Below are 22,260 nucleotides of genomic sequence, written 5' to 3' on the forward strand. Positions count from 1 at the left end.
AAAGAGTTTGGAATGCATTTGGTAATGTGGTGCAGAATTTTCTAGGGAATAAGAAAGCAGACAACTATGAAGAGATTGTGGAAGAGCTACTAATGAGTCTGCGAAATCTTGGATGGAGAATGAGGATCAAGATTCACTATTTACACAGCCATTTGGAGCCGTCTGGCCCTGGTAACAGTCTGTGTCACTTTGTGCTTGGGGATCTGCCTCAGTCTGTGTCAGTGTGAGGGATAGTGTTTGTGACTCACTGAGTCCTTTGTGCTTGAGAGGATTTCCCAGCAATATGGACTCCTCGAAACACTGAGGCAACAATTCCTTGTGAGAGACAGCAGAGCCGCCCATGCAAAGTCCAACACATCGCTCTAAAAGGAATTTTACTCACTTTTGCAGCGTCTGCAGCTCCTCCTTCCATGACAGGATTTTTTTTCTGAGGTAATGGCTCCTTCTTCCAGGCAGCTGACGGAGAACCCCTTGGGTCTTGGGTAGGTGGCACTGCATTTTCCTGGCTGCCAGTACAACTCTTTGAGGGAGTCTCAGACTTGAGAGGAGATATGGCTTTTGTGTAACTGCGTTCCTTCAGCGGTGATATCTGCTGGGAACCAGACTCTTTTTTTCCTATTATTAGGCATAATTGTAAGCCAAATGGCTTAAAAATGATCCAATGTGATCCAGGGAAGTTCTTAGACTCAAGCAGGCAGAGCTTCAGAAGGATGCGACCATCACACCGCTCCTTCAGGCCGAATAATATTGCACGCCCCACTTTCCCACTTTTCAGGTTTTGAATTTCCACAAAAAAGTAAAATAACCAATAAATTTCGTTCAACTTCACAATTGTGTTCCACTTGTTGTTGATTCTTCACCAAAAATTTACATTTGGTATCTTTATGCTTGAAGCATGATATGTGGGAAAAGGTTGAATAGTTCCAAGGAGCCGAATACTTCCACAAGGCACTGTAGCTTTGGATAGTTTTAATGTGTTAATAACTAGGAGAATTTCTGTGGAAGTAATGGGAGAATTAAGAGCCTTCCTATGATCCTCAATGAGTACAGGCCCTATGTTATGTTGTAGAAAGTTCGTATATTCTTCTCCACCCTCCAGTTCTGCTTTTTATAATTCAATAAAGAATGACCTAAAATCATTCACTATTTCCTCATTTTTTATTAAGATAGGACCATTATTTTGTATTTTGTGTATTCTCATGGCCATTCTATATGGCCTAGTGAGGGATGCGAGTACCTTTCGTGGTTTGTTACCCCATTTGAAGTATTTGTTTCTGGTAGTCTAGATTATACATGGCCATTTCATGTGCCAGAGCGTCTGCTTCCTCCTTGGCCTCTAGAAATGTCTGTTTTGTAAGTGGTGTATTATTGGATTTTAATTCTTTATATGCTTGGGTTAACGTCTTTTGTGTTTCCAATATTCCTTCCATTAACCATTTCTTTTTATGACTGACATAGGAGATAATCTGTCCTCTCAATACAGTTTTAGAGGCTACCCAAAATAAGTGTGCTTCTCCACAATGACCCTGGTGATCACTCTTGTAAACATCCCAGGAAAACTGAAGGAACTTTTTGAAATCATTCGACTTATAGAGATACGAGGGAAACCTCCACCTTCTTTCTCGAATTATTAGCTTTGTTAAACTAGACTTAAATGTTACTGGAGCATGGTCTGATATATGAATATTTAGAATATCTGTCTGCAATACTAATGATAATTAGTAAAAACAGTAAAAAGAAAGCATTTGCACTAGTAAAGCAGGATGGCACCATTGAAGCTCTAAAAAACTATAGGGAGAAAAATACTTTATCTAAAAAACTAATTAAAGCTGCCAAAAAGGAAACAGAGAAGCACATTGCTAAGGAGAGTAAAACTAATCCCAAACTGTTCTTCAACTATATCAATAGTAAAAGAATAAAAACTGAAAATGTAGGCCCCTTAAAAAATAGTGAGGAAAGAATGGTTGTAGATGACGAGGAAAAAGCTAACATATTAAACACCTTCTTCTCCACGGTATTCACGGTGGAAAATGAAATGCTAGGTGAAATCCCAAGAAACAATGAAAACCCTATATTAAGGGTCACCAATCTAACCCAAGAAGAGGTGCGAAACCGGCTAAATAAGATTAAAATAGATAAATCTCCGGGTCCGGATGGCATACACCCACGAGTACTAAGAGAACTAAGTAATGTAATAGATAAACCATTATTTCTTATTTTTAGTGACTCTATAGCGACAGGGTCTGTTCCGCAGGACTGGCGCATAGCAAATGTGGTGCCAATATTCAAAAAGGGCTCTAAAAGTGAACCTGGAAATTATAGGCCAGTAAGTCTAACCTCTATTGTTGGTAAAATATTTGAAGGGTTTCTGAGGGATGTTATTCTGGATTATCTCAATGAGAATAACTGTTTAACTCCATATCAGCATGGGTTTATGAGAAATCGCTCCTGTCAAACCAATCTAATCAGTTTTTATGAAGAGGTAAGCTATAGGCTGGACCACGGTGAGTCATTGGACGTGGTATATCTCGATTTTTCCAAAGCGTTTGATACCGTGCCGCACAAGAGGTTGGTACACAAAATGAGAATGCTTGGTCTGGGGGAAAATGTGTGTAAATGGGTTAGTAACTGGCTTAGTGATAGAAAGCAGAGGGTGGTTATAAATGGTATAGTCTCTAACTGGGTCGCTGTGACCAGTGGGGTACCGCAGGGGTCGGTATTGGGACCTGTTCTCTTCAACATATTCATTAATGATCTGGTAGAAGGTTTACACAGTAAAATATCGATATTTGCAGATGATACAAAACTATGTAAAGCAGTTAATACAAGAGAAGATAGTATTCTGCTACAGATGGATCTGGATAAGTTGGAAACTTGGGCTGAAAGGTGGCAGATGAGGTTTAACAATGATAAATGTAAGGTTATACACATGGGAAGAGGGAATCAATATCACCATTACACACTGAACGGGAAACCACTGGGTAAATCTGACAGGGAGAAGGACTTGGGGATCCTAGTTAATGATAAACTTACCTGGAGCAGCCAGTGCCAGGCAGCAGCTGCCAAGGCAAACAGGATCATGGGGTGCATTAAAAGAGGTCTGGATACACATGATGAGAGCATTATACTGCCTCTGTACAAATCCCTAGTTAGACCGCACATGGAGTACTGTGTCCAGTTTTGGGCACCGGTGCTCAGGAAGGATATAATGGAACTAGAGAGAGTACAAAGGAGGGCAACAAAATTAATAAAGGGGATGGGAGAACTACAATACCCAGATAGATTAGCGAAATTAGGATTATTTAGTCTAGAAAAAAGACGACTGAGGGGCGATCTAATAACCATGTATAAGTATATAAGGGGACAATACAAATATCTCGCTGAGGATCTGTTTATACCAAGGAAGGTGACGGGCACAAGGGGGCATTCTTTGCGTCTGGAGGAGAGAAGGTTTTTCCACCAACACAGAAGAGGATTCTTTACTGTTAGGGCAGTGAGAATCTGGAATTGCTTGCCTGAGGAGGTGGTGATGGCGAACTCAGTCGAGGGGTTCAAGAGAGGCCTGGATGTCTTCCTGGAGCAGAACAATATTGTATCATACAATTATTAGGTTCTGTAGAAGGACGTAGATCTGGGTATTTATTATGATGGAATATAGGCTGAACTGGATGGACAAATGTCTTTTTTCGGCCTTACTAACTATGTTACTATGTTACTATAATAGTAACGAGTGTAATAGCCAATAATCTATCCTAGCATGTGAATCATGTACATGGGAGTAGTGATAAAAGTCCTCTCTATTGGGTGCTTTAGTCTCCTTATCTCTATCAAGCCTAAATGGTCTGACAGTGATTGTACACAACCCCCTTGTATAGCTTGTTGTGATGCCTAAGCGTTGGATCTATCCAAAGAGGCATCATGAGCCTCATTGAAGTCACCACGTACGATTATCTGAGATGTACTCCATCCTGCTATGCTCTCTAATATTTTGGAGTCTGGGGTGTTAGGGGCATATATATTAACCAAGCTAAAAACATCCCCTCTATTGTAACTCTAACAACAAGAAATATCCCAATTGGATCCTCCAGCACATCTAGAACATCATAGTTAATGCATTTGTTGATTAGTATTAGTATGGCTACTCCTCGCTGTTTTTTTTTTTTTAGTATGATGCCTCAGCGCACAAAGCATACTTCTTACCGTAAAAAGATGGATGATTACCCTTTATCCAATGCGTCTCCTGCAAAAAAATATGAAAATGTACCCTATGTAAATACGGTAATTCAGCACTTTTTTCTGCTTAATCGGTGAGTTTAACCCATTGACATTCCAAGAGCACTAGTGGAGAGAACGAATCGTGGACGCCTCCTGTTTGGTCTGATCAGCCATTTAACCCACTCCCGTGCGTTGGAACAGATGCCTAAATTTTAACAGGTGTGAATGAGCTTCCCACCTATCCCAGCGAGTAAGCCCGAAAACCCCTGAACCAAGAGCATTATGTATGTGCACGCAGAGACCCACCCCCCTCAATACCCCTAATAACTTTAACTTTTCTTCTAGAACTTCATTGCTCAAAAGAAGATGAGCAAAACTGGGAGAACAAGCATTCCCAGAAAAAGAAAATAATAAACAAATTAGTTAACAGCGTCATCACCATATTTAGGTTACACTGAATTAGCATCGTTAGTTCAGGTATTTTCATGTTCTGCCTGCATCATCTGAGATTCTCGTTGGAGAAATTTTAGGGACTTTATCAGATCATCAAAGACCCAGCTTTTTACGGACAAGCCAAAACGCAGAACTGCGGGGTATTGCAGCCCGAAGCGGACATTTTTGTCCTCTAGTATTTTGCAAGTGTTTTATTATTGTAGGATAAGAATTGTTTCCTCCTGTACGCTGACAGTAAGCATACTTTGTCCTAAAAGTCTAGGACTCTGAAGATCACTGGTCGTGGTCTGCTCTTTTCTCCTCCTGGGGGGTCCTAGTCTGTGAGCTCTTTCAATGGCCATTGCCCCTGATAGTAGTTGTAAATCTAGCATTTTCGGTATCCATTCCAAAGTTATTTTTATCAGATCAGAAGGAGGGATTGATTCTGGAAGGCCCACCAGTCTTAAATTATTGCGACGAGACCTATTTTCAAGATCATTCACCTTAACCATTAAACTAATAAATAATAATAATTTAGTTATATGGCGCTAACATATTCCACAGCGCTTTACATTATAGAGGGGACAATAGACATTACAGCATAACAATAATGACAGATCAAAACCGATACCAGGAGGAATGAGGGTCCTGCTGCTCGCAAGCTACAAACTATGAGGAAAAGTGGAGACACGAGAGGGGGATGGTAACAATTGCTTTAGTCATTCGGACCGGCCATAGTGTAAGGATCGGGTGTTCATGTAAAGCTGCATGAACCAGTTAACTGCCTAAGTATGTAACAGTACAGACACAGAGGGCTAATAACTGCATAAAGTGTATGAGAACATGATACGAGGAACCTGATTATGGTTTAAGTAATAATAATAATTTAACTAGCGATATCTTTCTCCTTGCTGTCCAATTTTTCCTTGAGATCCTTAGTAACATCCTCCAAATCTGAGATTCTCTGCTCAGCCGTGAACCTTGAGCACTGACTTGTGAAACAATCACTTCCAGGGAAGTCTGGAAAGCTGCAAGTATATTATACATTTCAGGCATTAAATGATCTATGATGGCGTTTCCTATGGATTGTGAGCCTTCACCATTAGTGTCGGCAGCCGTTGTTGTTGAAGTACTAGCCTGATTACGTGTTGAGCCCCTGCCGCCCTTAGTTTTCTTGCCCACAAATGTATCCATAATTGTTGTGAATTCTCTTGGGCTCCCTCCGGTGGTTGTTGATGGTAATGCAGTTTGTTATGAACTGGTGATTCAGAACCACAACAGACCTGGTGGTTAAGAGCACACAGTGACCTGATAGTTACTAATAACATAGGACGAGCTCTGAGACGTGGGAACTCTGCTGACCGCAATCCCTAATCCTATCACACCACACTAGAGGTAGCCGTGGAGCGCTCCTGACCAGACCTAGGCGCCTCGGGCACAGCCTGAGAAACTAGCTAGCCCTGAAGATAGAAAAATAAGCCTACCTTGCCTCAGAGAAATTCCCCAAAGGAAAAGGCAGCCCCCCACATATAATGACTGTGAGTAAAGATGAAAATACAAACACAGAGATGAAATAGATTTAGCAAAGTGAGGCCCGACTTACTGAATAGACCGAGGATAGGAAAGATAGCTTTGCGGTCAGCACAAAAACCTACAAACAACCACGCAGAGGGCGCAAAAAGACCCTCCGCACCGACTAACGGTACGGAGGTGCTTCCTCTGCGTCCCAGAGCTTCCAGCAAGCAAGACCAACCAATATAGCAAGCTGGACAGAAAAAATAGCAAACAAAAGTAACACAAGCAGAACTTAGCTTATGCAGTGAAGACAGGCCACAAGAACGATCCAGGAGAGAGCAAGACCAATACTGGAACATTGACTGGAGGCCAGGAACAAAGAACTAGGTGGAGTTAAATAGAGCAGCACCTAACGACTTAACCTCGTCACCTGAGGAAGGAACCTCAGAAGCCGCAGCCCCACTCACATCCACCAAAGGAAGCTCATAGACAGAACCAGCCGCAGTACCACTCATGACCACAGGAGGAAGCTTGACCACAGAATTCACAACAGCAGTTATTCCTGAGCAGCAGTCTTGGACAGGTGTTTCTGCTAATTGCAATTCGGACTGAGGTATTTAGCTGTGCAGGACTCATTAGTCCTTGCCAGTAGTCAATGTTCCTTTGGAAGTGTTGGTCCTCTGCCTGGCCCCTCCTGCTTGCTGACAATTCAGCTAAGATAAGTGTTATCTTCATTTTTTTGACACACTGCTGTGTGTTTTTCTGTGCTTATCTTGTTTCTATTTTGTTCCTGCTAGACTGTGCCTGATGTTTTTCTCAGTCTAGTTGGACTCTCTGGAGTCGCAGATATACTCTCCACATCTTTAGTTAGGTGGTGGAGTTTTTGTATTTTTCTGCTGTGGATATTTTGTAGTGTTTTATGCTGACCGCATAGTATCCTGTACTATACTTTCCTATCTAGGTAGAAGTGGCCTCCTTTTCTTATCCCTGTTTTCTGTCTGCGTGTGTCTTTTCCTCTCCTACTCAGTCATTATTTGTGGGGGGCTACCTATCCTTTGGGGGTCTACTCCGAGGCAAGAGAGTTTTCCTATTTCCATCTTTAGGGATATTTAGTCCTTAGGCTGTGTCGAGGTGTCTAGGTCTGGTTAGGCACACCCCACGGCTACTTCTAGTTGCGGTGATAGGATCAGGGGTTGCGGTCAGTAAAGTTACCACTGCTCCAGCGAAGGTCATTTCATGCTGCTCCAAGGCCACCTGATCATAACAGTACTACTGGCCAACAATGAGTTAATTGCATCTCAGAAGAAGGGAGGAAAGATCTTGAGCCAATTTTTTTTCTTCAGTCTGTTTTGTCTTATCCTCCCTCTTTATCTCTGGGTGGCTGAAGAGCCTTGTGCTAGCATGAGTGTTCAGGAATTAGCTTCTTGTGTAGACCAGCTTGCTGCTAGAGTACAGGGTATTTCTGATTACATTGTTCAGACTCCTGCTTTAGAACCTAAGATACCTACTCCTGATTTGTTTTTTGGTGACAGGTCCAAATTTTTGAGTTTTAAAAACAACTGTAAACTGTTTTTTGCATTGAAACCTCGATCCTCTGGTGATTCCATTCAACAAGTTAAAATCATCAATTCCCTGCTGCGTGGTGATCCACGGGATTGGGCATTTTCCCTGGAATCTGGGGATCCTGCTTTGCTTAATGTAGACTCCTTCTTTCAGGCGTTAGGATTACTGTATGATGAACCTAATTCGGTGGATCAAGCTGAGAAGACCTTGTTGGCGCTGTCTCAGGGTCAAGAGGCGGCAGAATTGTATTGTCAGAAATTCAGAAAATGGTCTGTATTGACTAAATGGAATAATGATGCTTTGGCGGCAATTTTCAGAAAGGGTCTTTCTGAATCCGTTAAAGATGTTATGGTGGGGTTTCCCACACCCTCCAATCTGAGTGATTCTATGTCTCTGGCCATTCAGATTGATCGGCGCTTGCGGGAGCGCAGAACTGTGCGCCCTTTGGCGTTATCCTCAGAGCAAATTCCTGAGCCAATGCAGTGTGATAGGATTCTGTCTAGAACGGAACGACAAGGTTTCAGACGTCAGAATAGGTTGTGTTATTATTGTGGCGACGCTTCCCATGTCATTTCTGTCTGCCCTAAGCGGACCAAGAGGATCGCCAGTTCATTTACCATCAGTAGTGTACAACCTAAATTTCTGTTATCTGTGTCCTTGATCTGCTCATTGTCATCATTTTCTGTCATGGCGTTTGTGGATTCAGGCGCCGCCTTCAACTTAATGGACTTTGAGTTTGCCAGGCGTTGTGGTTTTCCCTTGCAGCCTTTGCAGAACCCTATTCCTTTAAGGGGCATTGATGCTACACCCTTGGCTAAAAATAAGCCCCAGTTTTGGACACAGGTGACCATGCGCATGGCGCCAGCCCATCAGGAAGATTGTCGATTTCTGGTGTTGCATAATTTGCATGATGCTATCGTGCTGGGTTTTCCATGGTTGCAAGTACATAATCCTGTTTTGTATTGGAAGTCTATGTCTGTGACTAGTTGGGGTTGTCAGGGGGTTCATAATGATGTTCCTCTGATGTCTATCACCCCTTCTCCCTCTTCTGAAATTCCGGAGTTTTTGTCTGATTTTCAGGATGTATTCGATGAGCCCAAGTCCAGTTTCCTTCCACCGCACAGGGACTGCGATTGTGCTATTGACTTGATTCCAGGCTGTAAGTTTCCTAAGGGCCGACTTTTCAACCTGTCAGTACCTGAACATACCGCCATGCAGAGCTATATTAAGGAGTCTTTGGAGAAAGGGCATATTCGGCCATCTTCTTCACCGTTGGGAGCGGGGTTTTTTTTTGTTGCTAAAAAAGATGGTTCCTTAAGACCCTGTATTGATTATCGCCTCTTGAATAAGATCACGGTCAAGTTTCAATATCCTTTACCTTTGCTTTCCGATTTGTTTGCTAGGATTAAGGGAGCTAGTTGGTTTACTAAGATTGACCTTCGGGGGGCTTATAATCTTGTTCGTATTAAGCAGGGTGATGAATGGAAAACTGCGTTTAACACGCCCGAGGGCCATTTTGAATACCTTGTGATGCCATTCGGACTCTCTAATGCTCCATCTGTTTTTCAGTCCTTCATGCATGATATCTTCCGGGATTATCTTGATAAATTCCTGATTGTATATTTGGACGATATTTTGATTTTTTTCCGATGATTGGGAGTCTCATGTGCAGCAGGTCAGGATGGTATTTCAGATCCTTCGTGACAATGCCTTGTTTGTGAAAGGGTCTAAGTGTCTTTTTGAGGTGCAGAAGGTTTCCTTTTTTGGCTTTATTTTTTCTCCCTCGTCTATAGAGATGGATCCGGTTAAGGTTCAGGCCATTCATGATTGGATTCAGCCCACATCCGTGAAGAGCCTTAAGAAATATTTGGGTTTTGCTAATTTTTATCGCCGTTTCATTGCTAATTTTTCCAGCGTGGTTAAACCCTTGACTGATTTGACGAAGAAGGGCGCTGATGTGGTGAATTGGTCCCCTGCGGCTGTCTCTGCCTTTCAGGAACTAAAGCATCGTTTTACTTCTGCTCCTGATGTTTCTCTTCCATTTCAGGTTGAGGTTGAAGCTTCTGAGATTGGGGCAGGGGCTGTTTTGTCTCAGAGGGATCCTGTTGGTTCCTTAATGAAACCGTGTGCCTTCTTTTCCCGTAAGTTTTCGCCTGCTGAACGCAATTATGATGTCGGCAATCGGGAGTTGTTGGCTATGAAGTGGGCGTTTGAGGAGTGGTGACATTGGCTTGAGGGAGCTATGCACCGTATTGTGGTCTTGACCGATCATAAGAATCTGATTTACCGCGAGTCTGCCAAACGGCTGAATCCTAGAAAGGCTCGATGGTCCTTGTTTTTTTCCCGTTTTGATTTCGTGGTCTCGTACCTTCCGGGTTCTAAGAATATTAAGGCTGATGCCCTCTCTAGGAGTTTTTTGCCTGATTCTCCTGAGGTCTTGGAACCAGTCGGTATTTTGAAGGAAGGGGTGGTCCTTTCTGCCGTTTCTCCTGATTTACGACGGGTTCTTCAGAAATTTCAGGCTGACAAACCTGATCGTTGTCCTGTGGGGAAGCTTTTTGTTCCTGACAGATGAACTAGTAGAGTGATTTCTGAGATTCACTGTTCTGTGTTGGCTGGTCATCCTGGCATTTTTGGTACCAGAGACTTGGTTGGTAGGTCATTTTGGTGGCCTTCTTTATCGCGTGCTGTGCGGTCTTTTGTGGAGTCCTGTGGAACTTGTGCGCGGGCCAAGCCTTGTTGCTCCCGTGCTAGTGGGTTGCTTTTGCCATTGCCGGTCCCTGAGAGGCCCTGGACGCATATTTCTATGGATTTTATTTCCGATCTTCCTGTTTCCCAGAGGTTATCTGGGTTGTTTGTGATCGATTCTCTAAGATGGTTCATTTGGTGCCTTTGCCTAAATTGCCTTCTTCTTCTGATTTGGTTCCGTTGTTTTTTCAGCATGTGGTCCATTTGCATGGTATTCCTGAGAATGTTGTGTCCGACAGAGGTTCCCAGTTTGTTTCTAGGTTTTGGCGGGCCTTTTGTGCTAGGCTGGGCATTGATTTGTCTTTTTCTTCTGCATTTCATCCTCAGACAAATGGCCAGACCGAGCATACTAATCAGACTTTGGAGACTTATTTGAGATACTAGATTTGGAACTAGAGAGAGTACAAAGGAGGGCAACAAAATTAATAAAGGGGATGGGAGAACTACAATACCCAGATAGATTAGCGAAATTAGGATTATTTAGTCTAGAAAAAAGACGACTGAGGGGCGATCTAATAACCATGTATAAGTATATAAGGGGACAATACAAATATCTCGCTGAGGATCTGTTTATACCAAGGAAGGTGACGGGCACAAGGGGGCATTCTTTGCGTCTGGAGGAGAGAAGGTTTTTCCACCAACATAGAAGAGGATTCTTTACTGTTAGGGCAGTGAGAATCTGGAATTGCTTGCCTGAGGAGGTGGTGATGGTGAACTCAGTCGAGGGGTTCAAGAGAGGCCTGGATGTCTTCCTGGAGCAGAACAATATTGTATCATACAATTATTAGGTTCTGTAGAAGGACGTAGATCTGGGTATTTATTATAATGGAATATAGGCTGAACTGGATGGACAAATGTCTTTTTTCGGCCTTACTAACTATGTTACTATGTTACTATGTTACTATGAGATGCTTTGTGTCTGCTGATCAGGATGATTGGGTGGCTAGTTCGGCTACTTTGGTTTCGCCTTTTTTTTGTAATTTTGGTTTTCATCCTCGTTTTTCTTCTGGGCAGGTTGAGTCTTCTGACTTTCCTGGTGTGGATTCTGTGGTTGACAGGTTGCAGCAGATTAGGGCTCAGGTGGTGGACAATTTGGTGTTGTCTCAGGAGGAGGCTTAACGTTTTGCTAACCGACGTCGCTGTGTTGGTTCCCGGCTTCGGGTTGGGGATCTGGTTTGGTTATCTTCCCGTCATGTTCCTATGAAGGTTTCTTCTCCTAAGTTTAACCCCTTCACCCCAAAGCCTGTTTTCACCTAAGTGACAGGGCCAATTTTTACAATTCTGACCACTGTCACTTTATGAGGTCATAACTCTGAAACGCTTCAACGGATCCTGGTGATTCTGACATTGTTTTCTCGTGACATATTGTACTTCATGATAGTGGTAAAACTTATTCGATATGACTTGCATTTATTTGTGAAAAAAACAAAAATTTGTCGGAAATTATGAAAATTTAGCAATTTTCAAACTCTTAGTTTTTATGCCCTTAAATTAGAGAGTTATATCACATAATATAGTTAATAAACAACATTTCCCACATGTCTGCTTTACATCAGCACAATTTTGGAATCATAATTTTTTTTTTGTTAGGGAGTTATAAGGGTTAAAAGTTGACCAGCGATTTCTCATTTTTGCAACAAAATTTGCAAAACCATTTTTTTACGGACCACCTTACACTTGAAGTGACTTTGAGGGGTCTATATGACAGAAAATGCCCAAAAGAGACACCATTCTAAAAACTGCACCCCTCAAGGTACTCAAAACCACATTCAAAAAGTTTATTAATCCTTCAGGTGCTTCACAGGAATTTTTTGAATGTTTAAAAAAATTGAACATTTAACTTTTTTTTCACAAAATTTTTACTTCAGGTCCAATTTGTTTCATTTTACCAAGGGTAACAGGAGAAATTGGACCACAAAAGTCGTTGTACAATTTGTCCTGAGTACACCGATACCCCATATGTGGGGGTAAACCACTGTTTGGGCACATGGCAGAGCTCGGAAGGGAAGGAGCGCCATTTGACTTTTCAATGCAAGATTTGCTGGAATTGAGATCGGAGCCCATGTCACGATTGCAGAGCCCCTGATGTGCCTAAACAGTGGAAAAGCCCCACAAGTGACACCATTTTGGAAAGTAGACCCCCTAAGGAACTAATCTAGATGTGTGGTGAGCACTTTGAACCTCCAAGTGCTTCACAGAAGTTTATAATGTAGAGCCGTAAAAAAAATTTCATATTAATTTTCACAAAAAATGATCTTTTTGCCACAAATTTTTTATTTTCCCAAGGGTAACAGGATAAATTGGACCCCAAAAGTTGTTGTGCAATTTGTCCTGAGTACGCCGATACTTCATATATGGGGATAAACCACTGTTTGAGCGCATGGCAGAGCTCGGAAGGGAAGGAGTGCCATTTGACTTTTCAATGCAAAATTGGCTGGAATTGAGATCGGAAGCCATGTCGCATTTGGAGAGCCCCTGACGTGCCTTAACAGTGGAAACCCCCCACAAGTGACCCCATTTTGGAAAGAAGACCCCCTAAGGAACTTATCTAGATGTGTGGTGAGCACTTTTAACCCCCCAATTGTTTCACTAAAGTTTAGAATGTAGCATTGTGAAAATTAAAAAATCATTTTTTCTTTCCACAAAATGATGTTTTAGCCCGCAAATTTTTTTTTCCCCAAGGGTAACAGGAGAAATTGGACCACAAATGTTATTGTCCAATTTGTCCTGAGTACGCTGATACCCCACATGTGGGGGGGAACCACCGTTTGAGTGCATGGCAGAGCTCGGAAGGGAAGGAGCACCGTTTGAAATGCAGACTTAGATGGAATGGTCTGCAGGTGTCATGTTGCATTTGCAGAGCCCCTGATGTACCTAAACAGTAGAAACCCACCACAAGTGACCCCATATTGGAAACCAGACCCCCCAAGGAACTTATCTAGATGTGTTGTGAGAGCTTTGAACCAACAAGTGTTTCACTACAGTTTATAACGCAGAGCCGTGAAAATAAAAAATATTTTTTTTCCACGAAAATGATATTTTAGCCCCCACGTTTTTATTTTCCCAAGGGTAACAGGACAAATTAGACCCCAAAAGTTGTTGTCCAACTTGTCCTGAGAACGCTGATACCCCATATGTTTGGGGGAACCACTGTTTGGGTGCACGGCAGAGCTCGGAAGGGAAGGAGCGCCATTTGAAATGCAGACTTAGATGGATTGGTCTGCAGGCGTCATGTTGCATTTGCAGAGCCCCTGATGTACCTAAACAGTAGAAACCCACAACAAGTGACCCCATATTGGAAACTAGACCCTCCAGGGAACTCATCTAGATGTGTTGTGAGAGCTTTGAACCAACAAGTCTTTCACTACAGTTTATAACGCAGAGCCGTGAAAATAAAAAATATTTTTTTTTCCACGAAAATGATATTTTATCCCCTACTAGCTGAAGAGCCCGGTGTTGCCTGGGCATAGTAAATATCTGTGGTTAGTTATAGCACGTCACTTCTCTTATTTTCCCATCACGCCTCTCATTTTCCCAATCACATCTTTAATTTTCCCCCTCACATCTCTCATTTTCTCCCTCACACCTCTCATTTTCTCCCTCACTCCTCTCATTCCCGCCTAACACTTGTCAGTTCGACCTCACATCTGTCATTTTCCGATCACTACACTATTTTCCCTCACTCCTCTCATTTTGCACTCACACCTTTTCATTTTCACCTCACACCTCTCATTTTCACCTCAGTATATACATGTTTGTCATCTCCCTTATATATAGTATACACCTGTATGTCATCTCCTGTATATAGTATATACCTGTATGTCATCTCCCCTGTATATAGTATATACCTGCTGTGTGTCATCTCCCCTGTATATAGTATATACCTGTATGTCATCTCCTCCTATATATAGAGTATATACCTGTATGTCATCTCCTCCTATATATAGTATATACCTGTATGTCATCTCCTCCTGTATATAGTATATACGTGTGTCATCTCCCCTGTATATAGTATATATCTGTGTGTCATCTCCTCCTGTATATAGTATATACCTGTATGTCATCTTCTATATATAGCATATACCTGTATGTCATCTCCTCCTGTATATAGTATATACCTGTAGGTAATCTGCTCCTGTATATAGTATATACCTGTGTGTCATCTCCTCCTGTATATAGTATATACCTGTATGTCATCTCCTCCTGTATATAGTATGTACCTGTATGTCATCTCCTCCTTTATATAGTATATACCTGTGTGTCATCTCTCCTGTATATAGTATATATCTGTGTGTCATCTGCCCTGTATATACAGGGTGGAGCGCGGTAATTTGCTGATTTGGGAATGAAATAAAAAAATTATGATCATTAGAAAAATTTATTTTATATTTTAATTATACTGAACAGTAATGGAATTTTTAAATTACATGGTTTTAAATAGTGTATCTGGCAAATGTCGACCTTCGCTATCCACACACTGCTGCATACGTTTTCTGAAGTTTTCATGAACTCTAACAAGCATGTCCACTGGTATTCTGCCAATTTCAGCTTCAATATTGTTCCTTAAGTCTTCCAAGGTGTTGGGACGGTTGATATACACCTTAGACTTCAGGTAACCCCAAAGGAAAAAATCGCATGGGGCTAAATCTGGTGAGCGTGCTGGCCAGTTCACATCTCCCCTCAAAGAGATAAGCCGTCCAGGAAACATTTGCCTCAAACAATTCATGGTAACCCTCGCTGTGTGTGCAGTGGCACCATCCTGTTGGAAACATGTATCCTCTAGTTCCATTGCCTCAAGAGCCGGCTGAAAATATTCCTGTATCATAGACAAGTACCGTTCGGAGTTCACAGTTATGGCACGACCATTATCCTGAAAAAAGTAAGGACCAATGATGCCTACTCGTGATATGGCGCACCACACAGTGACGCGGTCCGAATGCAGAGGTCTCTCGTGAACTTCTCTGGGGTTTGTTTCACTCCAGTAACGCATATTTTGTTTGTTTACACACCCACTGAGGTGAAAATGTGCCTCATCAGAAAAAAACACAATTGCGTCACGGGGTATCGTTGCTAACATGTCTTCACAAGAGGTCCGCCGTGTCAAATAGTCCCATGCTGACAAATGTTGGACCACGCACATTTTATACGGGTGAAAATTCAGTTCATCATGAAGAATCCGGTGGAGAGAACATCTTGAAATGCCAAGAGCAAATGATTGCTTCCGAGCAGAGCGTTTCGGAGATTGCAGTACTGCTGCTCTAACTCTCTCGATGTTTTGTGGTGTTGTAATCCTTCTCTCAGGTCCCCTTCGTACACATGACACATTCCCTGCTGTTCTGAATGCATTCACCCAATTTACAATTGATTGCCGTCCAGGAACACGTCCGCGTGGAGGAACAGCGAATTGTAAACGAAAAGCACGCTGCACTGCAATGATCGAGTGGGCATTTGAAAAATACGCTTCAACACAAAATGACCTCTCCTCACGTGTCCACTGCATGATGGCAACTGAAAGGCAGAGGAATACAAATCTGCCATCAGCCACTGTAAGCCACACCCACTCTCCCCTCTCTTCGACCGACAGTGCCGCCACAGCATGCAGTGCAAAAAAGCAAATTACCGCGCTCCACCCTGTAGTACATACCTGTGTGATCTCCTGTATTAGACCTCGTTAACACGTTATTTGCTCAGTATTTTTACCTCAGTATTTGTAAGATAAATTGGCAGCCTGATAAATCCCCAGCCAACAGGAAGCCCTCCCCCTGGCAGTATATATTAGCTCACACATACACATAATAGACAGGTTATGTGACTGACAGCTGCCGTATTTCCTATATGGTACATTTGTTGCTCTTGTAGTTTGTCTGCTTATTAATCAGATTTTTATTTTTGAAGGCTAATACCAGACTTGTGTGTGTTTTAGGGCGAGTTTCGTTTGTAAAGTTGTGTGGCGACATGCATGTAGCGACTTTTGTGAGATGAGTTTTGTGTGGCAACATGTGTGTAGCAACTTTTTGTGTGTCGAGTTGCATGTGACAGGTTAGTGTAGCAAGTTGTGTGCAGCAAGTTTTGCGCATGGCGAGTTTTGCGCGTGGTGAGTTTTATGTCTGGTGCCTTTTGAGTATGTGCAAGTTTTGTGTGAGGCAACTTTTGCATGTGTTGCAAATTTTGTGCATGTGGCAATTTTTCCGCATGTGCAAGTTTTGCGTGTGGCGAGTTTTCCATGAGGTGAGTTTTGCACTTGTGGCGAGTTTTGCATGAGCCTATTTTTTGCATGTGGCGAGTTCTGCGCGTGGTGAGTTTTGAGCGGCGACTTTTGTGTTTCGACTTTTATGTGGCGAGGTTGGTGTATGTGTGGTGAAATGTGTGCTGAGGGTGGTATATGTGTTCAAGCACGTGGTAGTGTGTGGCGCATTTTGTGTGTGTTCATATCCCCGTGTGTGGTGAGTATCCCATGTCGGGGTCCCACCTTAGCAACTGTACAGTATATACTCTTTGGCGCCATCGCTCTCACTCTTTAAGTCCCCCTTGTTCACATCTGGCAGCTGTCAATTTGCCTCCAACACTTTTCCTTTCACTTTTCCCCATTATGTAGATAGGGGAAAAATAGTTTGGTGAATTGGAAAGCGCGGAGTTAAAATTTCACCTCACAACGTAGCCTATGACGCTCTCAGGGTCCAGTTGTGTGACTGTGCAAAATTTTGTTGCTGTAGCTGCGACGCTTCCAACACTTTATCTTTCACTTTTTTCCCCATTATGTAGATAGGGGCAAAATTGTTTGGTGAATTGGAACGCGCGGGGTTAAAATTTCGCCTCACAACATAGCCTATGACGCTCTCGGGGTCCAGACGTGTGACTGTGCAAAATTTTGTTGCTGTAGCTGCGACGGTGCAGATGCCAATCCCGGACATACACACACACACACACACACACACATACACACATTCAGCTTTATATAGTAGATGTTTTTATTTTCCCAAGGGTAACAGGACAAATTGGACCCCAAAAGTTGTTGTCCAACTTGTCCTGAGAACGCTGATACCCCATATGTTGGGGGGAACCACTGTTTGGGCGCACAGGAGAACTCGGAAGGGAAGGAGCACTGTTTTACTTTTTCAAAGCAGAATTGGCTGGAATTGAGATCGGACGCCATGTCGCGTTTGTAGAGCCCCTGATGTGCCTAAACAGTGGAAACCCCCCAATTATAACTGAAACCCTAACCCCAACCCTAGCCCTAACCCTAACCCTAGCCCTAATCCTAACCCTATCCCTAGCCCTAACCCTAATGGGAAAATGGAAATAAATACATTTTTTTACATTTTATTATTTTTCCCTAACTAAGGGGGTGATGAAGGGGGGTTTGATTTACTTTTATAGCGTTTTTTTGGTGGATTTTTATGATTGGCAGCTGTCACACACTAAAAGACGCTTTTTATTGCAAAAAATAGTTTTTGCATCACCACATTTTGAGAGCTATAATTTGTGGCCCACAGAGTCATGTGAGATCTTGTTTTTTGCGGGACGAGTTGACGTTTTTATTGGTATCATTTTCGGGCATATGACATTTTTTGATCGCTTTTTATTCCGATTTTTGGGAGGCGGAATGAACAAAAACCAGCAATTCCTGAATTTCTTTTAGGGGGGGCGTTTATACCGTTCCACGTGTGGTAAAATGGATAAAGCAGTTTTATTCTTCAGGTCAGTACGATTACAGCGATACCTCATTTATGTAATTTTTTTTATGTTTTGGCGCTTTTACACAATAAAAACTATTTTATATAAAAAAATAATTGTTTTTGCATCGCATTATTCTGAGAGCTATAACTTTTTTATTTTTCTGCTGATGATGCTGTGTGGTGGCATTTTTTTTGCGGGACAAGATGACGTTTTCAGCGGTACCATGGTTATTTATATCCGTCGTTTTGAAAGCGTGTTATTCCACTTTTTGTTCACCTGTATGATAATAAAGCAATGTTTTTTGCCATGTTTTTTATTTATTTTTTTTGCGGTGTTCACTGAAGGGGTTAACTAGTGGGATAGTTTTATAGAGCGGGTCGTTACGGACGTGGCGATACCAAATATGTGTACATTTATTGTTTTTTTTTAATTTACATAAATAAATGGATTTATTGGGAAATGTTTTTTTTTTTTTTTAATTTGGGGATTTTTTTTTTTTTTTTTACACATTCTATTTTTTTTTTTTTTTAACTTTCTACCATTGTCCCAGGGTGGGACATCTCTGTATTAGATCAGATCGTTGATCTGACACTGTGCATAGCACTCTGTCAGATCAACGATCTGACAGGCAGTTTAGCTGGCTTTCCAGCGCCTGCTCTCAGCAGGCGCCGGCTAGCCAGGTCATTTCATGACCCGGAAGGAGTCCGGCGGCCATCTTGGATCCGGGGACTCCTTCCGGGTCACAGGAGCAACGCGATCTCACTGCGTTGCTCCGGTGGGAGAGCGCAGGGAGCCCCCGTCCCTGCGTTATCCCCCTCTATGCCGCTGTCACTACTGACAGCGGCATCAGAGGGGTTAAATGCCCGCGATCGGCGATAGCGCCGATCGTGGGCATTGCTGCGGGGTGTCAGCTGTCATTTACAGCTGACACCCGCACCCGATCACCGCGGCGCTCAGCGCGAGACCGCGGTGATCGGTGCGCCGTACTAAAACTGCTGCTGACACAAATGCAGTGCCGGCAGCGCAGTACTAGTACGGCGCATGGCGCGAAGGGGTTAAGCCTCGGTTTATTGGTCCTTATAGGATTTCTGAGATTATTAATCCGGTGTCTTTTCGTCTGGCGCTTCCGGCCTCTTCTTCTATCCATAATGTCTTCCATAGATCTTTGTTGCGGAAATATGTGGAGCCCGTTGTTCCCTCTGTTGATCCACTGGCCCCTGTGTTGGTCGATGGGGAGTTTGAATATGTGGTTGAGAAGATTTTGGATTCTCGTTTTTCGAGGCGGAAGCTTCAGTATCTTGTCAAATGGAAGGGTTATAGCCAGGAGGATAGTTCGTGGGTTTCGGCCTCTGATGTTCATGCCGCTGATTTGGTTCGTGCCTTTCATCTTGCTCTTCCTGACCGGCCTGGGGGCTCTGGTGAGGGTTCGGTGACCCCTCCTCAAGGGGGGGGGGGTACTGTTGTGAATTCTGCTCTTGGGCTCCCTCCGGTGGTTGTTGATGGTAATGCAGTTATTCCTGAGCAGCAGTCTTGGACAGGTGTTTCTGCTAATTGCAATTCGGACTGGGGTATTTAGCTGTGCAGGACTCATTAGTCCTTGCCAGTAGTAAATGTTCCTTTGGAAGTGTTGGTCCTCTGCCTGGCCCCTCCTGCTTGCTGCCAATTCAGCTAAGATAAGTGTTTTCTTCTTTTTTTAGACACACAGCTGTGTGTTTATTTTCTGTGCTTATCTTGTTTCTATTTTGTTCCTGCTAGACTGTGCCTGATGTTTTTCCCAGTCTAGTTGGACTCGCTGGAGTCGCAGATATACTCTCCACATCTTTAGTTAGGTGGTGGAGTTTTTGTATTTTTCTGCTGTGGATATTTTGTAGTGTTTTATGCTGACCGCATAGTATCCTGTACTATCCTTTCTTATCTAGGTAGAAGTGGCCTCCTTTTCTTATCCCTGTTTTCTGTCTGCGTGTGTCTTTTCCTCTCCTACTCAGTCATTATTTGTGGGGGGCTACCTATCCTTTGGGGGTCTACTATGAGGCAAGAGAGTTTTCCTATTTCCATCTTTAGGGATATTTAGTCCTTAGGCTGTGTCGAGGTGTCTAGGTCTGGTTAGGCACACCCCACGGCTACTTCTAGTTGCGGTGATAGGATCAGGGGTTGCGGTCAGTAAAGTTACCACTGCTCCAGCGAAGGTCATTTCGTGCTGCTCCAAGACCACCTGATCATAACACATAATATTCTAGATGCCAGTAATAATGAGCAAAGAAGTCGGCAATTTCGCTTTCAGTAGTCGATTACATCAGTACCTGGGTTGAAATATTTGACCAAATAGACAATTGAGACATGGTACTAAGTATGTTCGAGATCTAAGTGATTAAAGTACAATATATGCTGCCTCCTGCAGTGAGAAGCTAATGTTACTATTTCTCAGTAACTGTCGCATAGAGAAAATGGCACTTATGAGGCTTAGATCCACCCCTTAATCTCCTTCACCTCTGTCTTTTATGTCCTGGTGTCTTCGACCCCCTTCTCCTTTAATCCCTCGGTCACTGCCCTATGTTGTCCCTGAACCAGGGAACGCAGCAGAGCGGCATAGCCAAGCCTAAATCCACTTCAGCTGCGCCATGTGTCCTTCAGCCAAAGATGGCGCCAGTCAACGTGATCCCTCCTCCCAACACTCACCGCCGCCGGCCTGGGACCGCCACGAGGCTTAATCTCCTCCTGCCTTGGTTCACCTCCCTCCAGCAGCTGTCAAGTACGTGGGCATCGGGGTCACGTCTGTTATGTGCTGCCCTGAGCTTTGGGGGACCGCACAGTGTTTGCTTACTTCTCCAAATCCTGCTCCTGGGGCCTCTTGTGCTGTGCAGCGCAGCTTGCGCCCTGTGACTCCGAGGTGGCCGGAGAGCTAGATCATCCGATGTGGACCCTTGTCCGGACCGTATCCCCTCTGTCCGCTGCAAGATGGTGCCAGATTGTTTCCCGGCAGCTTGGGAGCTCTTCTAAAATGTGGCCATTACCAGGCTCTACTCTACCTCCCGGAAGTTCTTTAGGCTTGGTTCTTAAAGGGAACCTGACGGCTGATTTATGCTGCCAACCCATGGAGAAAAAAACATCATAGAACAAAAAATGCAGCTGTACTTTACTATAAGGGTTCGCTCACTGCCGTATAATACTGAGGAGTGCACTACAAGAAGTGCTCAACTGTGTATTTTTTCTCAGGTCTAATCTGCATCAGGAAAAAAATTGCAGCATGCTGCATATGGCCACGAATATCGAATGAGACTCGTCAATGTAAGTCAAAGGGTGCCAGAAAAAAATCAGATGGCACATGGACCATGCCTGGCACATGAACCATGCGTATACCATCCAATTTTTATTCCCACATCTCAAAGGAAACCCGACATTTGATCAGCCAAGTACAGTAAATTCATAGCCAAAACCCTCAGAATAGATAGAATAGCTAGATGCCCTGTAGGCATATAATTTCTCAAGCCTCCTACATATAATAAACTTGCATACTTTAGTGCCATTCAGGTAGCACTAGAGAGCGTTTTGCCTGGTTTATCTCAATAAATAAAAATATAATTTAAAAAAATTATGTGGCGTCCTCCCTATTTTTTGATAACCAGCAAAGGTAAATCAGACAGCTGAAAGTTGATATCTGGCTGGGAAGATCCCTGGTTATTATGCCCTTGCCATCCTAAAAGTACCAGCCCGCAGCTGCCCTAGAAGTGGCGCATCAGATGATATTCTCCAATTCTTGCTCTTTGCCAGGCTGTTCTCGGTTGTCCTGGTGCGTTGGCAATCTGAGTAATGGGGCTTGGGGTTGATGTCAGCTGTGATGTGGTTTTCAGGGAAAATCTACTTTAAAATACTGCATGGTGATAATGCTGTTTGCATGTCCCCTGACGCTTCTCCATACCCCGATCATCATGACTGACAGGTCTCCAACTATGCACAGGTAGCCTCTTATTGCAGGTGTTTGTTTCTCTCTCACATGCCGCGGCTGTGGTCAAAATGACTAGTAACAGAGGGACATTTCAGACTATTCCCCTGATTTGGACATGATGTATCAACTTTTTCATATGTTTGAAGACACTTGGGAGGCCCCTACAT

General features: G+C 43.2%; 1 protein-coding gene across 5 annotated transcripts in view; it reads left to right on the forward strand.

Annotated features, from left to right (window-relative positions):
- SYTL4 (synaptotagmin like 4) overlaps positions 1-22,260 on the forward strand; it is a 185,663-nt gene that overhangs the window by 125,358 nt on the left and 38,045 nt on the right. The window lies entirely within an intron of this gene.

This window comes from Ranitomeya imitator, chromosome 2 (genome assembly GCF_032444005.1).
Source record: "Ranitomeya imitator isolate aRanImi1 chromosome 2, aRanImi1.pri, whole genome shotgun sequence".
Lineage (NCBI taxonomy): Eukaryota > Metazoa > Chordata > Amphibia > Anura > Dendrobatidae > Ranitomeya > Ranitomeya imitator.